The sequence below is a fragment of the Protopterus annectens genome, chromosome 8.part0, assembly GCF_019279795.1.
Source record: "Protopterus annectens isolate FY-2018-M chromosome 8.part0, PAN1.0, whole genome shotgun sequence".
In the NCBI taxonomy this organism is placed as follows: domain Eukaryota; kingdom Metazoa; phylum Chordata; order Ceratodontiformes; family Protopteridae; genus Protopterus; species Protopterus annectens.
The window spans coordinates 873,060,425-873,083,638 of record NC_056741.1 but is presented as its reverse complement, the minus strand read 5'-3'; the positions used below and the strand labels follow the sequence as shown (position 1 = coordinate 873,083,638).

The following is a 23,214-nucleotide window of genomic DNA, read 5'->3' as shown; positions in this document are numbered from 1 at the left end:
TATAGCAATGCCTCAGAGGCATATCATAACCAGAGTATCTGATGATGTCTTTTCTATCCGTTCCTCAACTTATGGGGTTTGGGATCCAACTTTGGTTGTTGTTTCTAGACTTCGGCTCCATAGTTCAGGCCCTTCCCCTTACCCATAATCCTCTCCAAACCCTACTTTTTCTTAGATCTCGTTTGCTGCCCTCAGCTCTCAAGCATGGTTATCATAACTCGGATATTCAGTGATAATTACAAAACTTTTGTGTTCTGTTACTCTTAACTCCAGTTCTTTATTGTATTATCCGATTCTTTTTTTTCTTTTAACTTGTTTCCTCTTGTTTTAAAAAAAAAAATCTTGACTTGTCTTCCTGTTGGATTTAGGCCTTGTGCCTCTTTTTTCTGTTGTAGTCATAAAGTACTACTTGATTATTATTGCTGGTATTTTTGCCCTTGTGTTACTCCTCTGTATTTCTTTGCTTATCTAGGTTGTATTTCTGTAGTGCTTTTATACATTTAACCTTGGTTGATAAACCTACTGGCTTTAAGAAATCTGTCTGCTGTGGACACAAAATCCCCAATTTGGATGCCCACTCAGAATGTGTTTGGTTGGGAGCTAGCCATTTGGATGTGGTGTGTGGCATCTGCTCTTCTTTTAACCATAGGACTCTTGTAGAATAGAGAAATAAATTAGTTTTAAAGAGTCTTCTTTCTTCTTCTTCTTCAGCATATTGAGTGCCCACATCTACAAAGAAGACTGGGGAAAAGTCAAAAGATCAACCCAAGGAGCAGACTAAGTGATCCCCTGACTGCTCTTGTACTTTGCCTCAGGCTCCCACTTCTAAGATCCAACAGACTCCTGATCTGACTACTTCATTGGATCTGGCATACTTTTCCTTCAGAAGCCCTCACACCAGAGCCATTTGCTTCTAGGCTACATTGACCCTTTCCCTAGAGACCCACTTGCAAGGCTTCTAGACCTCCATCATCTTACTCTTCCTGTATACCTACCAGAGGTATATGTGGACAGAATGATGAGGAAATTTCTCAGGACTCAACAAATTCATTTGGAAGTCCTTCCAGCTCCTGCTGCTGTCGGACCCATGAGCTTTGGACTGTCCCAGACCCCTATAACTGCTTCTCCAATCATACCTCCAGTTTCAGAGTTATTGGACCCAAGATTTCTGGAATTGCCATCATTGGATCCAAAGGTATGGTCTTCGTTGACTCTGGCTTCTTCTGTGATCCAACTGGCACCAGCATTGTTGGAGTCAGTGGGATCTCAGAGCTGTAGCATTGGCGACAGATCTGTGGGTAGGGGTTTGACATAGAGACTCTTGGAGCCATCCCTTCCTTTCAGAGCTTCAGAGCTAGATAGCTCTGCTCCTATTTCTGTTTTGAGACAGGTTTCGGGAGATTCCCTGGACCACCCGGCCAAGTGGCTTTTGCTTCAACTGGGGTGGTTTTGGAACTTTCCTTGGCTTCTACCTTTAAGGCAGCAGAGAGAGAGCATTATCCTCATCAGGAGACAGGACATCCCTTCCTCCCTTGGGTCCTCTTTCCACTCTACAACTGTCTGCTCTGGGGTCCTAAGCCTGTTCATTGTGTCCCATCGGGACAACTGATCTGGACTAGCCTTGAGAAAATACTCATCCAGTGTCCTCCTCAAACCTCTAAGCCATCCTCTGATAACCCCTTGTGGAAACTCCTCAGAAGCATAAGTGCAAAGGAATAGACATAGACTCCCCACAGGACTCGCTAACAGAAGACATGAAGTTTGAGGAAGGGGAGTGGTCCCCCAGATCACCTCTTGAGGACGTCTCATTCTGAGAGAATTTTTGAGCTTTTGAGGCAGAAAGTTGCTTTGTCTTCTGAAGCTTCTTCCCAGGAGTCTGTGTTCCTTGAGGCATTTGGTGCCAGCCCAGCTTCTTTTTGGGTGGTGCCCCTGGCAGATGAAATAGTCGATAGCATCTTTCATAGGACATGGAAGGATCCAGACACAGCAGAGCCTATCCCCAAAAACCTGATAAATATTTAGTAGCACCAAAAAAAAAACATGCCCATTGAAGCAAGGATCACCTGGTTGATGCTGTGTTGGTGGAGGCAGCCACAAAGAAGGAGGGTGACGAAGAGAGTCCAGCTGTCCATCCCCCCCAACAGGAAGTCTAGGGCTTTGGATAGATATGGGAAGCGAGTTTATGCTTTAGAAACTTTTGCTCTATGATCAGTGAACTATTCGGTGCAGCACCTTACAAGATTTCAGAGAGGCTTGACTAAAGAACTTTCCAAGTCCTTCAGTGGGTCCTTGTCTGTGGATGTCGAGAAAACCATGTTTTCACAACTGGCCGCCCTCTTATCCATCTTGAAAACCTACATGCATCTGATGATCTTAAATGCAATGTAGGGTGCTTCTAGAGCCATGGGTTCAGACATTGATTTTTGGAGGCATACCTTGGTTTACTTATATGACTTTGTGGAGGCTTTTAAGTTGTCTTTCATCAATGTTTCACAAAGTAGAAGATGATGGAACCAACTCTCCTCAGCCTAGCACACTGGAAAAAGTCATCAGCCAAGAATATGATGAAAACTTATAATCGAATGTTTAATGCTTCATCAGTGTTTCCCTTTTGGCCCCAAGTATTAAGAAACTCTCTCCAGGAGTGAACAGGATAGGAAAACTCTGCCTGCCAAAAGAATACATTTTTCTACACACACACCCCCCCCCCCCCCCCCCCGGAGGACTTTTCCAGGAACCAGAAAGAGGAAAGAATTATATGGTTTTGAAAATCCCCTAGGTTTTCCCTGGACTTCTATGGAGGTAGACCTCCTTGAGGCAGAGGTGGAAATTCTAATAGACTGCACCTGTGAGGCAGAAGAGACCCGCAGAATCAAGGCTTCAGATCTCCTTTCACCTCAAAGTCTTACCAGCAACACTTGAGGTGTTGCTCGGCTGCTGCACTGTAGAAGCAGTCTGGAAACACTTCCCTGCACGTGGTGGCCTGGATATCCATCACCAAAATGTCCTAGTCCAGATAGTTATTACCAGAGACTACTGTATTCCATTTTCCCATCTTCCGCTAAACATGTCAAAGAATTTACCCAGTGTGGCACCCCATCAGAGAAAAGACGCAGTTTTGGAAATTCAAAAGATGCTAATAATGAGAGTTATCCAGAAGGTGCCATCAAACTGCACGGATTCAGAACTTGTTCAAGGTTCTTTTTGGTGCTAAAGAAAAATGGGGACCTTAGGCCAGTCTTGGACCTAAGAGAACTGAACCTGTTTGTGAAACACTCAGTTTCAAATGGTCATGGTCCAGTCCAATTTTCTACTGCTGTAAAAGGAGGATTAGATGTGGTCAACCATCCTCTAGGATGCGTGCTACCAGATCAAAATGAGCAGATGAGCCCAGAGGTTTCTTTGCTTCCAGCTCCGATCCTGTTATTTTCAGGTCAGGCCTTGCAAGTTCACCAAGTGCATGGTAGTGGTTGCAGCTCAGTTGAGGCTGCTAGATTTCATCTGTTTCTCTTCCTGAACAACTGGCTCCTCGTCACCTCCACCAGGCATCTCCTGATTCACACCAGAGATTACATGCTCCATCTCTATTCCATTCTGGGCATCACAGTCAGTTGCAACAAGTCACATCTTTATCTTATACAAGCCCTGGAGTTCATAGGCACTTAGACACTGTCTTCAAGATAGCAAGACTTCCACAACCAAGACTGTTCACAATGCAAAGTCAGGACTTGAATTTTCTGTCTCTTCAGACAACCACTGCCAGATGTATTCTAAAGCTTCTAGGATTTATGACGGTCTCAATTACTTTTCCACTGTTGAGGTTTCACATGAGAGTATTTCAGTGGATGTTGGTGATACAGTCGTCAGTAAGGCAACAACCCATGAATTTCCGCATATGAATAATCAGTATTTGCAGGGAAATGTGGTGGGTCCAAGCTCCAGTGGTGTCTCGGGTACATCCTTTTGATCTACCCTTACCAAAGGCCATGGTGATTACAGACACTTCCCATGGTCTCCCTCAGAGGCTATTCTGCACATAAGTTTTCTAGAGATGTCAGATGTCCTCCTAGCTTTGCAGGTATTCCAGGACATTGTTTCTCTGAGGAAGATTACAGTACAGTTGGACAACATGCCAGTGGTTTGGTGCATCAGCTAAGAGGGGGAAGCCGTTTTTATCCCTTGTGGCGAGAAGCAATGAATGTGTGGCAGTGAGTGATCTCTTCCAACCACAACACACATTCTAAGCATGTCCAACATTTTTGAAAACAAACTAAGCAGGTCTGTTGTACTGCCTCGTGAGTGGTCTCTCAATCCATCAGTTGTGAAGCAGATATTTTGTCATTGGGGCCAACCATGCTGCAGTCTATTTGCCTCTCTCAACAACTTCAAGTGCAGCAGGTACTTTGCCATGATCCCCCCCCCCCCCCCCAGAGGAGGAGTCACCAAGAGATGCTGATGTTCATCGTGTTTCACTGTTGCAGTCATTACTCTTGGGTTATCCTTGCTGGCAGGCCACCCTCAGTCGGCCAGAATTCCAAAGTCTAGGTCCGGCGTTGGTTGCTGTCGCCTCTTCCCTGACGTCAGTGTGCCAGGGGTATAAAAGATGCAGCCGACGCCATTTTCTTCAGTCTTTCTTGCTGTGCGGTGCCCGAAGCAAAAGCAGTTCACAAGTGCCGGTCGGCCGACTCCTGAGATTTTCAAATTCGAATTTCAGAACCGAAGTCTTCATTAAAGCTAAGTACCCCGTTGGGCAAACTTTTTTCTTGCTCCAGACCGATGTCAGAAAAAGTTAACAATTGTATTTCTTGTGGGAAGAAAATACCTCATATGGATTTTCATTCTTACTGTATTCCTTGCCTAGGCCCTGATCACAACGTTGCTAGCTGTCGGTTTTGTGCTAGATTTAACCAACGCACTATTAAGGGTCGGTTTGATTTTGCATTTCATTACTGTGGCTGAAGATTTAATTATATAATGCTGTCGGACCAGCTGACAACTGGAGTTTACAAAAAACGCAAGGACAAGGAAAAGGATAGGCATCCGAGGTCCAAAACCGACGATGAGGCTTCTGCTAGGCCATTCGCCGGTTCTCAGTGAGGAGCTTTCGCAGCCCCTGGCGCCCGCTATCTCAGAGCCACAGGCCACTTCTGATTCCCACGTGGAGCCGACTGGGCCTCTGGATACTCTATAACTATATATTAAGCCATCTTCAGCTTCAAAGACAAAGACTAAAGCAGCTGTAAAGACAAAGAAACAAGTACAGCATTCTCCTACTGAGACTTCCATGCCTAAAAAACAGATGCTCAAAATGGCCAAAGATCTAATTACGTTGATCAGGGGCTTACCATCCCCCTCCTGATAAGAGGCCTAGGCAAGAGACAAAGTATGATTCTTCTGATCAGGTTTCTATTTCCTCTGATTCCTCTTCTGAACAGGATTACTCCATGCTTCCGTATATGAGGATTCTGATGCTGAAGAATCCATTCCCTCAGCCTCTCCTCCTGACGATTATTCTTTTGGGGAAACCCTACATACCATGAGGGAGCATTTCCACTGGGAGAGCCAAGATTATTCTGAATCTAAGAAAAGGCTCAGAGACTTTTTGCTACTTCCTCAGCATAGACCCCTTGCTATTCCACCTGTTTTAGACATTGTAGATGATGTATTTTCAGAGTCCAGCCTGTTCCCTGACTCTTTACCCCCTGCACCTGCTAAGCCAGACAGATAATACAGGGTTATGGATTCTCATAAATTCCTATATAAGAACCCAGCTGCTGACCCAGAAATTATATCTCAAGGTCCCAAATGGGTTAAAGCTTCCACTGCAAAAAACCCTGTCCCCTCTGATAGGGATTCTAGGGCTCTAGACAGATGGGAAAAAAAGTGTACACTTCTGCTACCTTGGCTGTAAGGGCTTTAAATTGTCAGTTTCATATGCTTAAATATCAACAGTATTTGATGTCACTGCTTAAACAGAAATTGTTGACAAATACTGAATGTTCAGAGAACAAGGAATTGCAGGATTTATTGCATGCAGCTGAACAAGTGGGAAAGCATACTTTGCAATGTGGTTATGATTCATTGGAGGCCTCTTGCAGGGCCGCTGTTACAGGTTCTGTTATTAGAAGGCATGCTTGGTTAAAGGAGCAGAATCTGCCTGATCATGTTAAAGCAAAATTATTAGATGCACCATTGCAGCATGATACTTTGGTACTAAAGCAGAAGAGGTGTTGAAAAAAATGGAGGATAAAGCAAAATCCATGCAGACAGTCAAGGATTTCTTACAGGTACAGCCACCCAGGTTTAGCAGAAACTGGCCTTCTAAAAATTGGTCCTTTCCAGTGTCAGACAAGACCACAAAGAGGCAGATACAAGCGTCCTAGAGGCAGATCTCAGCCCCAAGGCTCATACAGGCCTAAACAATGGGGTGCTCCTACCTCCAAAAGCGGAGAAGACAAATCACAACCTTACAGGAAACAGTCCCAATGACTTTCCTTTTCCAGATCCAAGCACTTTTCTTTTGATAGCCCCTTTTGGGGGAAAACTAGCACTTTTTTCATCAATTTGGCAAATGGTTACCCAAGACAAATGGGTCCTGAACATAGTATCCCAAGGCTACAGGTTCCATTTTTACACTCTACCAAGGTCAAAAGGTATGCCAGACCTGACACACAATCAATGGGCAGAGGCACAAAAACTAATTACAGCCCTCATGGACATGAGGGCCATTCAGCAAGTACTGCAAGAGCAGGGGCAAGGATTTTACTCCAGACTTTTCCTAGTACCCAGAAAAGCCAGAACCTGGAGACCAATACTGGATCTATCTATATTAAATACGTTTCTGGAAGTTCCAAAATTCAAGATGTTGACTCTACAGCAGCTACTGCCCATGCTGGGCAAGAAGGCTTGGCTCGTAACTTTGGACCTAAAAGAGGCGTACCTGCATGTCCCAATCATACAGTCTTGCAGAAGATACCTCAGATTCATAGCTGGCTCAATGCATTACCAATTCTCTGCACTGCCCTTTGGCTTATCTACTGTGCCCAGGGTCTTCACAAAATGCCTGGCACCAGTAATTGCGTTTTGCAGACAAAGAAGAATTCAAATATATCCCTACTTGGATGACTGCCTAATTCAAGCAGAGACCAAAGACATTCTTTTAAAGCATCTGGCGTTTGTAAAAAGATTACTAACTGGCCTAGGGTACACAGTAAACGAAAAGAAATCAAAACTAGTGCCCTCTCAAGAGATAATATTCCAGGGTGCAAGCGTAAATACAACTGCCCAGATGGCTTATCTCACGCCAGACAAACAAACGCAACTGACTTCTTACTTCAAGAAATTGGCAACCAAAATCCACTTGTCTGCAAGGAAAATCCTGCAGGCCCTGGGTTTCATGGCATCCTGCATTCTGCTAATTCCATATGCCAGACTGCATATGAGGAAACTACAGTGGTATCTAAAAAGTGTTTGGACTCAGCATTGCCACAGCCTGGAGACAGTAATTGCACTCATTCCCTGCCTACAACAGGAGTTTCGATGGTGGGCAGAAGCCTGTCACCACAACAAGGGTCTGCCATTCAGTTTACCCACAGCCAGACAGACACTGACAACGGATGAATCAGATTATGCCTGGGGAGTCCATATGGCAAGAAAATGTATTTAGGGCACATGGCCTGCAAACCAGATGCATATTCACTTCAATCAAAAAGAGATGCTAGCTGTTCAAAATGCCCTGACAGCTTTCAAGGACCTGCTTCATCCAGGACAGCTACCGATAAAGACAGACAATACTACTGTCATGTGGTACATAAACAAGCAGGGAGGTACACATTCCTACCCCCCCCCCTCTGCAGACTAGCAATGACCTTATGGGACACAGCATTGGCTTTTCAAATTCACCTGCAAGCACAATTCCTGCCAGGAAAAACAAATACTCTGGCAGACGAACTAAGCAGAAACCTCATGGATCCCCACGAATGGAAACTGGATCCACAAGTCTTCAACATGATAATAAGGAAATGGGGATACCCAGACATAGATCTATTTGCCTCCCCTCACATCTACCAATTGCAGAGATTTTGCCAAGGATTTATCACAAGCAAGCATGGAAAGTGGACGCCCTGTCCTTCAGCTGGAAATGCCTAACAGTATATATGCCTTTCCTCCACTGCCTTTGCTTCCCAGGGTACTCCTAAAGGTCAGACAAGAGAAGCCAAAAATGATACTGGTTGCACCAGACTGGCCACGCCAGCACTGGTACCCACTCCCAAAGAGCTTGTCTCAAGGTCCAGCATGGATATTGCTTCAAACCTCTCACTTGCTGACCCAACAAAACAATCAGATCCTGCACAGCCAACTCAGGACCTTAAATCTGGCAGCATGGCGGATAATGTAACAATTTAGAACACACCTCTTTCAAAAGCTGTTATGGATGTTATCTTGGAGGCCAGGAGGCCCAGTACCAGAAAATCTTATGCAGAAAAATGGAAGAGATTCTGTGCTTGGAGCCAGGAACAAGGCATTGACATGTGTGTACCAAATATACCTCAGATTTTACAATACCTAACTGAGATGCTGAACAAAGGCCTTTCTCATCAATTAAGATTCATGCCTCTGCCATTTCCGCCCATTACAATACGGAACCACCTATCTTTTCTCATCCTTTAATAAGGCAGTACCTCAGAGGGGCCAAAAACATTAGGCCTCCAAGGAGAGCACCAATTCCGGCCTGGGACCTCAATTATGTTTTGGAAAAACTCACACTGCCTCCTTTTGAGCCAGCTTCAACAGCAGATATAAAATTCTTATGCTGGAAAACAGCTCTACTCCTGGCAATAACCTCAGCAAGGGGAGTCTCGGCGTTGCAAGCACTCATGGCTGTGGAACCTTTTATCATTTTTCATCCAGACAGGGTGTCTCTGAGGACAAATCCTACTTTTATGCCTAAGGTGGTATCCAGTGTGGCCCTCAACCAAACCATTCACTTGCCTACCTTTTATCCAAATCCACAGAACAAGGGTGAGAAAATTCTGCATTCTTTGGACATACACAGGCAGTTACGCTTCTATTTGGAAAGAACTAAAGCTTTCAGAAAGACTGAGCAACTTTTAGTGTCATATGCTGCAGGATCACAAGGAAAGGCTATCTCAAAACAGACTATTTCTAAATGGATAAGCCATTGCATCCGTTTCTGCTATTCTCAACATGGCAAATCAGTGCCTAAGGGCATTAGGCCTCATTCCACCAGAGCAGCAGCCACTTAGCAGCCTTCCTCAGAGGGAGTACCAACCAAACATATCTTAGAGGCTGCAACTTGGAGTTCAGTGCACACTTTCACAAAGCACTACCACTTACCTCTTTACTCTAAGTCCAGAGCAGGCTTTGCCTGTGCCGTTCTGCAGGGCCTCATAGCCTCTCCTAATCCTATTTAGCCCAGCCACCCATCCTCAGCTTTGGGATTCTATCCAAGAGTAATGACTGCAACAGTGAAACACGATGAACATAGTACAGTTGTGTACCTACCATAAATGTAGATGTTCGAGTGTATTCCCTGTTGCAGTCCAGGTTACCCATCCACCATCCCCCTTCTCTTTGCTGGGACTTATCTGCACTTCTCTATCCTATACAACCTTTTTGGTGTATTTGCTTGTAGATAAAGAAAATGTTATTTTTGTGCATGCATTTTTATTGGCATATTTTTCAACCTACCACTTTGGGGGCACCTGACATCTAGGGCAAGAAAAACTGAAGAAAATGGCATTGGCTGCATCTTTTATAACCCTGGCTCACTGATGTCAGGGAAGAGGCAACAGCAACTGACGCCGGACCTAGAATTTGGAATTCTGGACGACTGAGGGTGGCCTGCCAGCAGGATAACCCAAGATTAATGACTGCAACAGTGAATACACTCGAACATCTACATTTATGGTAGGTGCACAACTGTACTTTCTCCATGATTGTCCCCCCAGTCTTCCTTATGCATCTTCACCTACCCCTTTATCCCAAAGTTCTTTGAGACATCATCCCACAGGAAGATCAAAGTCATCCTCTGCTCTATTCTGGCCTCGACAAGTGTGGTTCCCCTTACTGTGGCCTCACTTAATACACCCGCCTTGCGTTTTGGACAAGGACCCAGATCTCTCTTACCCAGCCGGTCTGCCTTACCCAGACATTCGAGCCCACAAGCTGTCTGCTTGGTTTCTCCACTTCCAGTGAAGGCTAGGCAGTCCAGGCTGTCTTCCCAGGTCCTTCACATTCTGACTTCTTCCCAGAAGTCTTCAATCAGGAGGCTATATAAAAGCAAATGGAAAAGGTTCTCAATTTGGGCTCATGAGAGACATTAGATCCATTCTCAGCTCCTATTCCAGCAGTCTTGGATTTTTTTTTTTTTTGCGACAAGTGTTTCACAGTGTATCCTGTTATTCCACCATAAAGGTGAAACTAGCAGCCATTTCAAAGTTCCATATTGACGAACGTCACTCTTCCTTAGCCTCTCTCAAATTATGCAAAGCTTTTCTTAAGGTGCATTCCTATTAAGGATCCCAGCCCCAACACCCTTGGGATCTTACTATGCTTTTACAAGCTTTGTCTCAGGCTCCCCTTTGAACCTGCAGACAAAGTGTACTTAAACTTTTATCTTGAAAAAACATTTTTCCAGTTGCCATTATTTCAGCTAGATGAAGTCCAGTAACTGTCTTCTCAGCCACCGTACCTGATTTTCACAACAACAGATTTTCCTTGCATACCACTCCCTCTTTTTTGGCAAAGGTTGCTTCAGAAGCAGTACTCAACCAAACTATTCATTTATGAGTTTTTTTTCCCAAATTCACTAATAAATGCTACAAGAAATACCCCAAAGTTGCAGCTTGCTAGCACCGGAGTCAGGGAGGCCACTACCCCGGGTGCCCTTCTTAGAAGTGTCCTTTTGAGAGATGTCCTTTTGAGGAGAGGTTTAGCCAAGGACTGTATTCTGTGTTTCCATCACTGGGATTTAGTCTGTGGAATTGCTAGATACCAACATTGGTGTTTAGCCAAGGACTGGGTTCTGCTTTCGTAGTGCCTACCGAGGCACCAAGATACTAGGACATTCTTTTTGGATCACCATAGTGGCCACCTCTCCTCTGCAGCTTTGTGGGTATTTCTTGTAGCATTTATTCCCTCCTAGACTGGAAGGGCTATACTCCACCTCCTTCCGGTAACCTCTCCCCAGTTTAAAATTCACTAACTAAGGGAAATGCATGCTTCACTTGTTGCATTTATGTAGACAACGCAGATTCTATCTTCACAGAATGAAACCCTTCTGAAAAGTTTTTTTCTGTCATTTTAAAAGGTATAATTGGGGAAACCAGTCAAAAGTGAGTTCAGCCAGATGGCTGATTCTACAAAGATAAAGGAATGGCTTTGCTGAGGCCTCCAAGGGCACATTCACCAAGATTTATTTCAATTTCTTCAACATTCTTATCTATGGCTTCAATAGATGATATCTGTGCTGCAACCACTTGGTCCAATGCTAATATATTTATAGCTCATTATAAACTGGATATTTTCTCTAGAGACACGGCGGTGTTTAACTTGCCATTGTATGAAATACCCCCCCCCCCCCCACCTGGATTTCAAGCAGCTGGGGACTCTGTCCCATTAGCTCAGGAATGGACAAAAAAGAAAATATCAGATACAAAAGGTACGGACTCACCATAACAATGCATCTGTGTTGTCTGTTTCCATCCTTCCTCAACCTTCCTCCCTTCATATCATGGTGTTATCTATATGCTGTTCTGGTATGACCTGTGGGGTCTACCTTCAACATCTTTTCCCCTTACTTCAGTTCTGGATCTGATTATTTGCATCTTTTTGTAGCACTTTCTACACTGTCCCTAGTAGTTTAGGTCTGAGGGCAAACTCGATCAGAGGTAATGTAGGGATGTTCTTCATGTTTCACTCTTGCAGTCATCACATTTGGGTTATCTGCCTGCAGGTAGCCCTCAGTCGGCCCGAATACCAGAGTTGTGGGATTTCTGCGTCGTATGCTGTCGCCTCTTACATGACGTCAGGGGTATAAAACATGCATCCAACGCCATTACATCAGTCTTTCTTGCCAAGAAGGAGCCCAAAGCAGAAGCAGTTCGCAAGTGCTAGTCAGCCGCTACCTCAAATTTTCGTTTTTCAAGATTCAAACCTGAAGTCTTCTAAAGCTAAGTACCCCATTGGGGATTCTTTTTTCTTGCTCTAACCGATGTCAGAAAAAGTTAACAATTATCTTGCCTGTGGAAAGCAAATACCTCACAGAGATTTTCATTCTTACTGCGTCACCTGTTTAGGCCCAGACCACGACGTTTCTGACTGTCAATTTTGTGCCTTGTTTAATGCCCAAACCATTTGTCATCGGGCTATTTTTGTAGCTAAATTCTTTTGTTCTTGATGTTCTTTGTGTTTCACTGTTTCACTGTTGCAGTCATCACTTTTCGGTTATCTGCTTGCAGTAGCCTTCAGTCGGCCTGATTAACAAAGTCTTGGGTCCTGCGTCGGTTGCTGTCCCTTCTTTCATGACTTTAGGTCGCCAGGGGAATAAAACATGCAGCCGATGCCATTACGTCAGTCTTTCTTGCCGTGCGGTGCCCGAAGCAGAAGCAGTTCGCAAGTGCCGGTCGTCCGACTCCTGAAATTTTCGTTTTCGAGTTTCAGAACCGAAGTCTTCAAATAAAGCTAAGGGGAAACTTTTTCTTGCTCCTTACCGATGTCAGTAAAAGTTAATAATTGCATTACTTGTGGAAAGCAAATTCCTCATAAAGGTTTTCATTCGTACTGTATTCCTTGCCTAGGCCCTGACTACGACATACCTTGCTGTCGGTTTTGTGCTTTATTTAATCAGCACACTATCCATCGTTGGTATATTTTTGCCTCTAAATATTTCGGTTCTCAGTTTAATTATCCAGAAATGTCGTCGGTTAGTCATCCGACTACCGGGATTCCGAAAAAACACAAGGATAAATACAGAGACAGGCCGCCAAGGTCCAAAACTGCCGATGACGCTTCTCGTAAACCAGTCACCAGTTTGCCGGTACTCAGTGAGGTGCTTTCGCAGCTCCTGATACCCGCTACTTCTGATTTGCAGGCCTCTACCGAGACCCATTCGGAGTCCGGTATGCCGCGAGATGCTTCAACTATGGAACCTGCGGATGTCTCTACCTTGGATGGGTCCGGAGCCGCTGTGCAGGCACCGGCTTCTGAGGGTGTATTCAGGCCTATGGACTTGCATATTAAAACAACGCCTCCTTCTTCTTTTAGGCCTAAATTTCGAACTATGCTTAAAAAACCAATGCCCAGGCCACATGCTCAGGCCTCTATGTCTTAAAAAAAAAAAAAAAAATGATAAGAATGGCTGAAGATCTTATAACTCTAATCAGGGGAAGCCAGCCTCCTCCTTCTAAGAGACCTAGGACTGATGTTGTTTATGAATCTTCTGACCAGGATTCTGATTTTTCTGATCCTTCTGAAGATCTGGATTTGCCCTTATCTACTTATGAGGATTCTGATGCATAGGACTCCATTCCATCTGCTTCCCCTCCAGAGGATTTTTCTTTTGGTGAAACCTTACATACTCTAAGGTAGCATTTCCACTGGGAAAGCCAGGATTTTTCTGTTTCAGAAAAAAAGCTTAGGGATTTCTTACTCCTGCCTCAGCATAGGCCTTTAGCTATTCCTCCTGTACTAGACATTGTTGATGATGTCTTTTCGGAATCTAGTTTGGCCCCTGATTCTTTGCCTCCTGCTCCCTGAAAACCTGACAGATATTACAGGGTTCCTGATTCACACAAGTTCCTTTTTAAAAATCCTATTGCTGATCCTGGGACTATTTCACAGGGACCCAAGGGCATTAAGGCTTCTACTGCTAAAAATCCTACCCCTTTTGATAGAGACTCCAGGGCACTGGATAGATGGGGTAAGAAGGTTTACACTTCTGCAACCTTGGCCATTAGGGCTTTAAACTGCCATTTTTATATGTTAAAGTATCAACAACATGTTATTGGATTGCCTAAACAGAAAATGATGTTGATTCCTGACTGTGCGGAAAATAAAGAATTACAGGATTTAATGCATTCTGCTGAACAGGTTGGAAAACATACTTTGCAATGTGGATTTGATTCTTTAGAGGCCTCTTGCAGGGCTGCTGTTACTGGTACTGTGCTCAGAAGGCATGCTTGGTTTATGGAGCAATCTTTACCTGATCATGTTAAACCTAAATTGTTGGATGCTCCCTTAACTCAGGACCGCCTGTTTGGCAACAAGGCTTAGAAAGTTCTTAAAAAGATAGAAGGTAAAGCTAAATCTGTGCAAACTGTTAAAATATTTCTTACAAGTTCAGCCTCCTAGATTTAGTAGGCACTGGCCCTCTAAGAATTGGGCCTTTCCAGCCCCTTCAAGGTCTTCTCAAGCCAAACCCAGACATAGCAGAAACACCAGGTTTCAGTCCCAGGGCACACACAAGACTAATCAGTGGGGGGGGTTCACACCCAAATCAGGGAGTAGTAAGACTCCCCCCTATGGAAAACAGTCTCAGTGACTTGCTTCTAAAACTTCCAAGCACTTCCCAACTGAATGCTCTTTTAGGCGGAAATATTGGTCTGCAGGTCAAAAACTGGGAACTCATTATCCAGGACAAATGGGTTTTAAATATAGTGTCCCAAGGATACAGATTTCACTTCCACAGCTTACCAACACCAAGCGGGTGGCCAGAGGCCCAAAATAAAGTACTCTCCCTCTCAAGCATGGAGGCTATTCAGTTGGTACCAGAAGAAGAAAAGGGACAAGGGTACCCAGAAAAGGCAATACATGGTGTCCTATCCTGGACCTTTCTACTCTAAATACCTTTCTGGTGATTCCAAAATTCAAAATGCTTACACTGCAACAGCTTCTTCCTATGCTAGCCAAGGATGCCTGGTTAGTCACCCTAGACTTAAAAGAAGCTTAACTGCACATCCCCATAAGGGAGTCTTGCAGGAAATATCTACGTTTCAGGGCTGGCTTTATGCACTATCAGTTCTCTGCACTTCCCTTTGGCTTATCTACTGCACCCAGTGTATTCACAAATTGCCTGGCTCCAGCCATTGCATACTGCAGGCAGAAAAATATTCAAATTTACCCATACTTGGACGATTGCCTGATTCAGGCAGACAGTCAGGAATTGCTACTTCAGCACCTGGCATTGGCAAAAAGACTTCAAACTTCACTGGGATACATCATCACCGAAAACAAATCACAACTGGTGCCCAGCCAACAAATTGTATTCCCGGGAGTAAGCTTGAATACAACTTCCCAGATGGCTTTCCTCACGCCAGAGAAATGGATTCATTTCACAACTTATTTCAAACAAGTGGCCACAAAAACCCAATTATCTGCAAGGCAAATACTGCAAGCCTTGTGGTTCATGGCCTCCTGCATTCTTCTAATTCCATATGCAAGGCTGCATATGAGGAAACTGCAATGGTATCTCAAAAGCCTATGGTGTCAACATTCACAGGATCTAGAAGCAATGATTCCTATCATACCTTGCCTACACCTAGAGTTCCTTTGGTGGGCAGAGGCCTGCCACCAAAACAGGGGACTACCATTCATACTACCCCCTGCCGCCCAAACCTTAACAACAGACACATCAGACTATGCATGGGGTGCCCACCTGGCAGGGAAGTGCATTCAGGGCAAATGGAACCCAAGTCAAATGCACCTGCATATCAATCAAAAAGAAATGTTAGCTGTACAGAATGCTCTGACAGCCTTCAAGGACCACATTCTTCCAGGACAGTTAATGATAAAAACGGACAACACCACTGTTGTGTGGTACATAAACAAGCAGGGGGGTACACATTCTTACCCCCTTTGCAGACTAGCCATGGCATTGTGGAACACGGCCTTGACTTATCAAACACATCTACAAGCTCAATTCCTGCCAGGAAAACTAAATACACTGGCAGACGAACTAAGCAGAAACCTCATGGACCCACATGAGTGGAAACTGGAATCAAGGATTTTCAACATGTTGACAAGCAAATGGGGAAGCCCAGATATAGACCTGTTTGCCTACCCCCAAAACTATCAGTTGGACAAATTCTGCACAAGGACTCCCCACAAACAAGCTTGGAAAGTGGATGCTCTGTCCTTCAGCTGGAAAAACCTATCAGTTTATGCCTTTCCTCCTCTGCTTCTGCTCTCCAAGGTACTACTAAAGGTCAAACGAGACAAACCAAGGACAATTTTGATTGCAGCAGACTGGCCACGCCAACACTGGTGTACCCCCTTTTGCACAGTGTGTCACTGTGGGCCCCATGGCACATGCCTCAGACTCCTACTCTACTGTCTCAGCAGGAGAACCAAATTCTGCACCCTCAACTTCAAACACTGTATCTAGCAGCCTGGCTAATTACATAATTTCTCCTTTACCATCCCTCAGTAAACCAGTGATGGATATCATTTTAGAGGCAAGGAGGTCTAGTACCATAAAGTCTTATGCTGAAAAATGGAAAAGATTCTGTGCCTGGAACCAATCTCAAAGGATGAGCACAACAGTGCCCAATTTACCTCAGATTTTACAATACTTAACTGAGATGCTTCATAAGGGCCTGTCTTTCTCCTCCATCAAAATTCACGCCTCAGCCATCTCAGCTCATTGTAACACAGAACCACCTCTCTTCTCTCATCCACTGCTTAAGTAGTTCCTCAGAGGGGCCAAAAATCCACGACCACCCAGGAGAGCTCCAACTCCAGCCTGGGACCTCAACTTTGTATTGGAAAAGTTCACCCTTCCTCCTTTCGAGCCAGCAGCCACTGCAGACTTAAAATTCCTTTCTTGGAAAACAGCTTTCCTTTTTGCAATCACTTCAGCAAGAAGGGTATCTAAATCACAGGTCCTCATGGCAATGGAGCCTTTCATCATCTTTCATGTGGACAGGGTGTCCCTCAGGGCCTATCCCTCTTTCGTGCCCAAGGTGGTATTCCAGTGTGGCCCTTAATCATTCCATACATTTGCCAGCCTTCTTTCCTAATCCACAGAACAAAGGGAAACAGATTCTGCACTCCTTAGATGTGCACAGACAACTTAGATTCTACTTGGACATAACTAAACCTCAAAGGAAATCTGATCAACTGCTGGTGGCATTTGCTGCAGGGGCAGAGGGGAAGGCTATTTCAAAGCAATCCATTTCCAAATTGATAGGCCATTGCATTTATTTCTGCTACAAACACCATGGAAAACCAATCCCACAGGGGATCAGACCCCACTCTACCAAAGCTGCATCTACCTCTACAGCCTTTCTCAGAAGCATCCCTACCAGGGACATCTTAGAAGCTGCTACCTGGAGCTCTGTACATACTTTCACCAAGCATTACCATCTGCCAGTTTTCTCTAAATCCAGAGCTGGCTTTGCCACTGCAGTCTTGCAGGGCCTTTTAGCTGGTCCTAATTCTATTTAAATTCCTCCTCCCATCCTTAGCTTTGGGAATCTACCCAAAAGTGATGACTGCAACAATGAAACACGAAGATCATAGTACAGTTGTGTACACTTACCATAAATGTAGATGTTTGAATGTATTCACTGTTGCTGTCCTGGTTTCCTTCCCTTCAGCAACCTGGCTTTCTCTATCCTTTCTACCTATCCTCTTTATGGCCATCTTTTACGGCAGAGGTATTTACTTTTTACTGGAGGTGTTCCACACCATGTAATAGCTTCCTATTTAGGGGGCTCCTGACATCTGGGGCAAGCAAAACTGATGTAATGGCATTGGCTGCATGTTTTATACCCCTGACATCTTGATGTCATGGAAGAAGCGACAGCATCCGGCACAGAAATCCCAAGACTCTGGTTTTCGGGCCAACTGAGGGCTGCCTGCAGGCAGATAACCCAAGTGTGATGACTGCAACAGTGAATACACTCGAACATCTACATTTATGGTAAATGTACACAACTGTACTTTTAGAAGAGATTATGGGTAAGAGGTGGATCCCCGAGCTAAAGAGCCTAAGTCTGGAAGAAGTGGCTGTAGACAGATCCAAGGTCAGATCTGAAACCGCATTAGTTGGAGGACGGAAACAGACAACACAGATGCATTGTTATGATGAGTACATATCTTCTGTTTAGCAACTTACCAGGGAGCAGGTAGGTACATTACTACTTGCTCTTCCTGTGTACCAATATGAAAGAAGGGATCTTGCACCTTCCCAATTTAAGCATTAAAGCAGAGGCTCAGCTTCCTCCTCCACCTGAAAGTGTAAGAGCCACTTGCTGCCAGCTCCTATGGCATTGAGAGAGAGATAAGGCCTTACAAATGGCCCAGATGACCATAATTGATTGGTAGCTCAAGCACTTGATGGAGCTGGCAGAATAGGATGGACATGCCCATCCCTGGAGGGCAGAATGACCCACATAATGTTATTAAATTCAAAGAAAGGTGGTGGCAATGCAAACAAGCGGCCTTGAAGGGACAGGCGTTAGGCTTACCAAGCCACTGCATGGAGGTAGTGTTCAAGCAGAGGTGTGCCAGGAGAGTTCAGTTGCATGACGAAGGCATAGTGGGACCTCTGCTGCCTCACTGACTGCATGGCCCCCTACCCAGGGACCATTACATTTACCCTCTTAGTGAGGATGATGGCATGACAACAAAGCTCCCTTATGGCTACCAGAATAACATCCTCCGAGGACAGGACAGCTCTCGTCATGGCAGTGACCTCCCAGTGTAATGAAGAGCAAATGGGATCTGTTTGGTTTGGCAAAGCTTTAATTAGTAAGCTGAGTGACAAAAATGACCTAGAAAAACAAGTCTAAGGAACAATTAATGTCTTCAGCTTGTAGGGCAAGTCGTTGTATGTGTAGCATCAGTAAACCGAACAAATGCTGGGAGCAAGATAGGGGTCAGTGAGAAACCACAAGAAGTATCGGTAAGCAGATAAGTTAACTGAACAGGTAACACCTCTGTGTACATTTTTTTATTTAGTTTTCTTTGCTCATGTGTTTCCCCGTACTACTAACATTGCTCATGGTCAATATCCCATTTTCATTATGCTTATAAAAAGATAGAAGCATGTTCTGTAGTGGAAAGCAGTGATGTGGCTGGCTTATCTCTTGCAGATGATGTTAGAATACATACACATTTGCATTCTTTAGAGATTTAAAGGCACCAGCGTTCATCAGTTCACTGTTCTTTTTTATAAAGAAGAATTAGCACACAGCAAAAGGAGCCACAGCACCAAACGCACAGTGTTTAATGCAAAGATGTCATCAGAAGTAAAATTAAACATCTTGTCCACATTAAAAAATTGATGTAGGTCACATCCACATTGTCCACCAGTCAAATTATTTTTTTGATAATACTAATGAAAAATGTATTAACCTGGCAGCTATTCTTTTTTTAGGACTTGTTTTATGTTAACTGCATCATTCAAACGCAAAATTTTGGCCTTTAACCTTAACTGCCGGCACAGTTCCTTAAACATAAGGTGCCAAGGTTCTCTTCTTGCTACTCCCTGTCCACAAAATCCAAAACAAAAAATATTTGTTAAATGTCTTGCTGACTATATTGTTTGGCAGTTAGCACAGAGAGTTAAGGCTATGAGTTTTAGTTACTGCGGTACAAGGTTTGCTTTTCTCGGCCCTTATTTGCCTACTGTGTGACCTTAAGAAAGTCACTTTACCAGTCATTGTTCCCAGGTCGCCCCTGGAAAGAAACTGTGTCTGCTAAAAAAAAAAATGAGTATTAGTATTATTATTATTATTATTATTATTACTGTTATTCAGACTGTAGAATGTTGGTATAGAACCATTAGATCTGATATTGTCAATTTTTCATCTCGGCCACACATATGGGGTCCAGTTCCGATCCATTGGATCCGACTTGGCCATTTCTAAGCTCGTGGCAACCAAAGAAGCTTTTAGATACCTCCCCTTACCCACATTGTATCTCTCCCTGTCACCTCAGATCTCGTTTGCCGCTTAGCGAAGATGTGGTCCAACCATCAAGCTCTAGGATTGTCAGGTTTTATTTTAATAATAGATGTTCTTCATGTTTCACTGTTGTAGTCATTACATTTGGGTAATCTGCTGGCAGGTTACCCTCAGTCGGCCTGATTAACAAAATCTTGGGTCCTGCGTCGGTTGCTGTCCCTTCTTCCATGACGTCAGGTCGTCAGGGGTATAAAACATGCAGCCAACGCCATTACATCAGTCTTTCTTGCCACGCGGTGCCCGAAGCAGTTCCTAAGTGCCGGTCGGCCGACTCCTGTAATTTTCGTTTTTGAGTTTCAGAACCGATGTCAGTAAAAGTTAATAATTGTATTACTTGTGGGAAGCAAATACCTCATAAGGATTTTCATTTGTACTGTATTCCTTGCCTAGGCCCTGACCACAATGTGCCTTGCTGTCGGTTTTGTGCTAAATTTAATCAACGCACTATTAAACGGTATATTTTTGCTTCTAAATATTTTGGCTCAAGATTTAACTATCCAGCGATGTCGTCGGAATACCTAAAAAACACAAAGAAAGAGACCGTCGAGGTCCAAAACCGACGATAAAGCTTCTCCTAAGCCAGTCACCGGTACTCAGGGAGGCGCTTTTGCAGCCCCTGATACCCACTGCTTTTGATTCGCAGGCTTCTACTGAGACCCACTTGGAGTCCGGTATACCCTGTGATACTTTAAGTATTGAACCCGCAGATGTCTCTACCTTAGATGGGTCCGGAGCCACTGAGCAGGTACCGGCTTCTGATGGTGTTTAAAGATTTTGAAAATGAAAATACCAGGAACCAACCAAGAGACACACTGAGGCACAATGAGCTAGCGCTTTCATCCACTTTTCTGAAGAAGTTCACATCATTAAAAGTGGATGAAAGCGCTAGCTCATTGTGCCTCAGTGTGTCTCTTGGTTGGATCCTGGTATTTTCATTTTCAAAGTTACTAGTTTGTGCTTTCCGGTGTTTAAAGATTTGTATATTAAACCAATGCCATCTTCAAAACTAAGGCCAAAATCTACTTCTATGTCTAAAAAAAACGACGCTTGGGCCATGTGTACAGGCCCCAATACCTAAAAAACAAATGATCAAAATGGCTGAGGATTTAATAACCTTGATCAGGGGTTCCCATCCCCCTCCTGCTAAGAGGCCTAGGCAAGGCACTGACTATGAATCTTCAGATCAGGTTTCTATTTCTTCTGATTCCTCTTCTGAACAGGAATTATCTATTTCCACTTATGAGGACTCTGATGCAGAATATTCCATCCCTTCTGCTTCTCCTGCGAGGATTTTTCTTTTGGAGAAACTTTGCATACCTTAAGGGAACATTTTCACTGGGAGAGTCAGGATTTCTCAGAATCTAAAAAGAGACTTAGGAATTTCCTTCTTCTTCCTCAGCATAGTCCTTTGGCTATACCTCCTGTTCTAGACATTATTGATGATGTTTTCTCAGAATCCAGTATGGCTCCTGATTCCCTGCCTCCGGTTCCTAGTAAGCCAGACAGATATTACAGGGTTCCTGACTCCCACAAATTACTTTTTAAAAATCCTACTTCTGACCCTGAAACCATTTCTCAGGGTCCCAAGGGCGTTAAGGCTTCTACTGCTAAAACCCCTACCCCTTCTGATAGAGATTCCAGGGCGCTGGATAGATGGGTTAAGAAGGTTTACACGTCTGCAACCTTGGCAATCAGGGCTTTAAACTGTCAATTTCATATGCTTAAATAAAAACAGCATGTCGTGGACTTACTTAAACAGAAAATGATGTTGATTTCTGACTGTGTGAAAAACAAAGAGTTGCAGGATTTATTGCATTCAGCTGAACAAGTTGGAAAACATACTTTGCAATGTGGTTTTGATTCCTTGGAGGCCTCTTATCACAGAGCTGCTGTAACTGGATCTGTGATAAAAAGGCATACTTGGCTCAAGGAGGAAAATCTGTCTGGCCATGTTAAAGCAAAACTGTTGGATGCTCCTTTACAACAGGGTAGTCTATTTGGTAATAAGGCAGAAGAGGTTTTGAAAAAGGTGGAAGATAAAGCTAAATCTATGCAAACTGTAAAAGATTTCCTACAAGTGCAGCCACCCAGGTTCAGTAGGCACTGGCCTACTAAGAACTGATCCTTTCCAGTACCAACCAGAGCCGCTCAGGTCAAACTCAGACATTCCAAAGGCTCCAGGTTTCAGTCACAAGGAACTTATAGAACAAAGCAATGGGGTGCCTCCACCTCCAAATCTGGAAGTAACCAGGCACCTTCCTACGGTAAACAGTCTCAATGACTTTCCACTGCAGTCACCAAGCACTTATCTTTTGGCTACCCCTTTGGGGGGAAAACTGGCACTTCATGCATGAAACTGGCAATTGATTACCCAGGACAAGTGGGTTTTAAATATAGTATCCCAGGGATACAGATTTCATTTCCACATGTTGCCAATCCCAAACGGATGGCCAGATCTGCCTCCAAATCAGTGGGCAGAGGCCCAGAAACAAGTCATGTCCCTCATGAATATGAGGGCTATTCAACCAGTACCAGAAAAGGAAAAGGGACAAGGTTTTTATTAAAGACTTTTCCTGGTACCCAGAAAAGACAAATCATGGTGTCCAATTCTGTACTTATCCATTCTAAATACATTTCTGGACATTCCAAAATTCAAGATGCTGACTCAACAACAGTTACTACCTATGCTAGGCAAGGATGCCTGGTTGCTAACTCTAGACTTAAAAGAGGCTTACCTGCATATCCCAATCAGGGAATCTTGCAGAAGATACCTCCGCTTCAAAGCAGGCTATTTGCATTACCAGTTCTCTGCACTGCCCTTTGGCTTATCTACTGCGCCCAGGGTCTTCACAATGTGCCTGGCACCAGTAATTGCATTTTGCAGGCAAAGAAGTATTCAAATTTATCCATACCTGGACGATTGTCTAATTCAGGCAGAAAACAAGGACACTCTTCTAAAACATCTGGTGTTTGTAAAAAGATCTCTAACTTGTCTAGGGTACACCATAAACAAAAATAAATCACAACTGGTACCCCCTCAAATAATACAACTGCCCAGATGACTTACCTTACACCAGGAAAAACAAGTTCAATTGATGACTTTACTTCAAACAGGTGGCCACAAAACCCCATCTATCTGCAAGACAAATTCTGCAGGCCTTGGGGTTCATGGCCTCCTGCATTCTAATAATTCCATATGCAACACTGCATATGTGGAAACTTC

At 44.0% G+C, this 23,214-nt stretch overlaps 1 protein-coding gene across 5 annotated transcripts in view; it reads left to right on the top strand.

The window, feature by feature from the left end:
• The window catches only part of CXXC1 (CXXC finger protein 1), a 1,961,705-nt gene that overhangs the window by 1,474,036 nt on the left and 464,455 nt on the right, over positions 1–23,214 (top strand). The window lies entirely within an intron of this gene.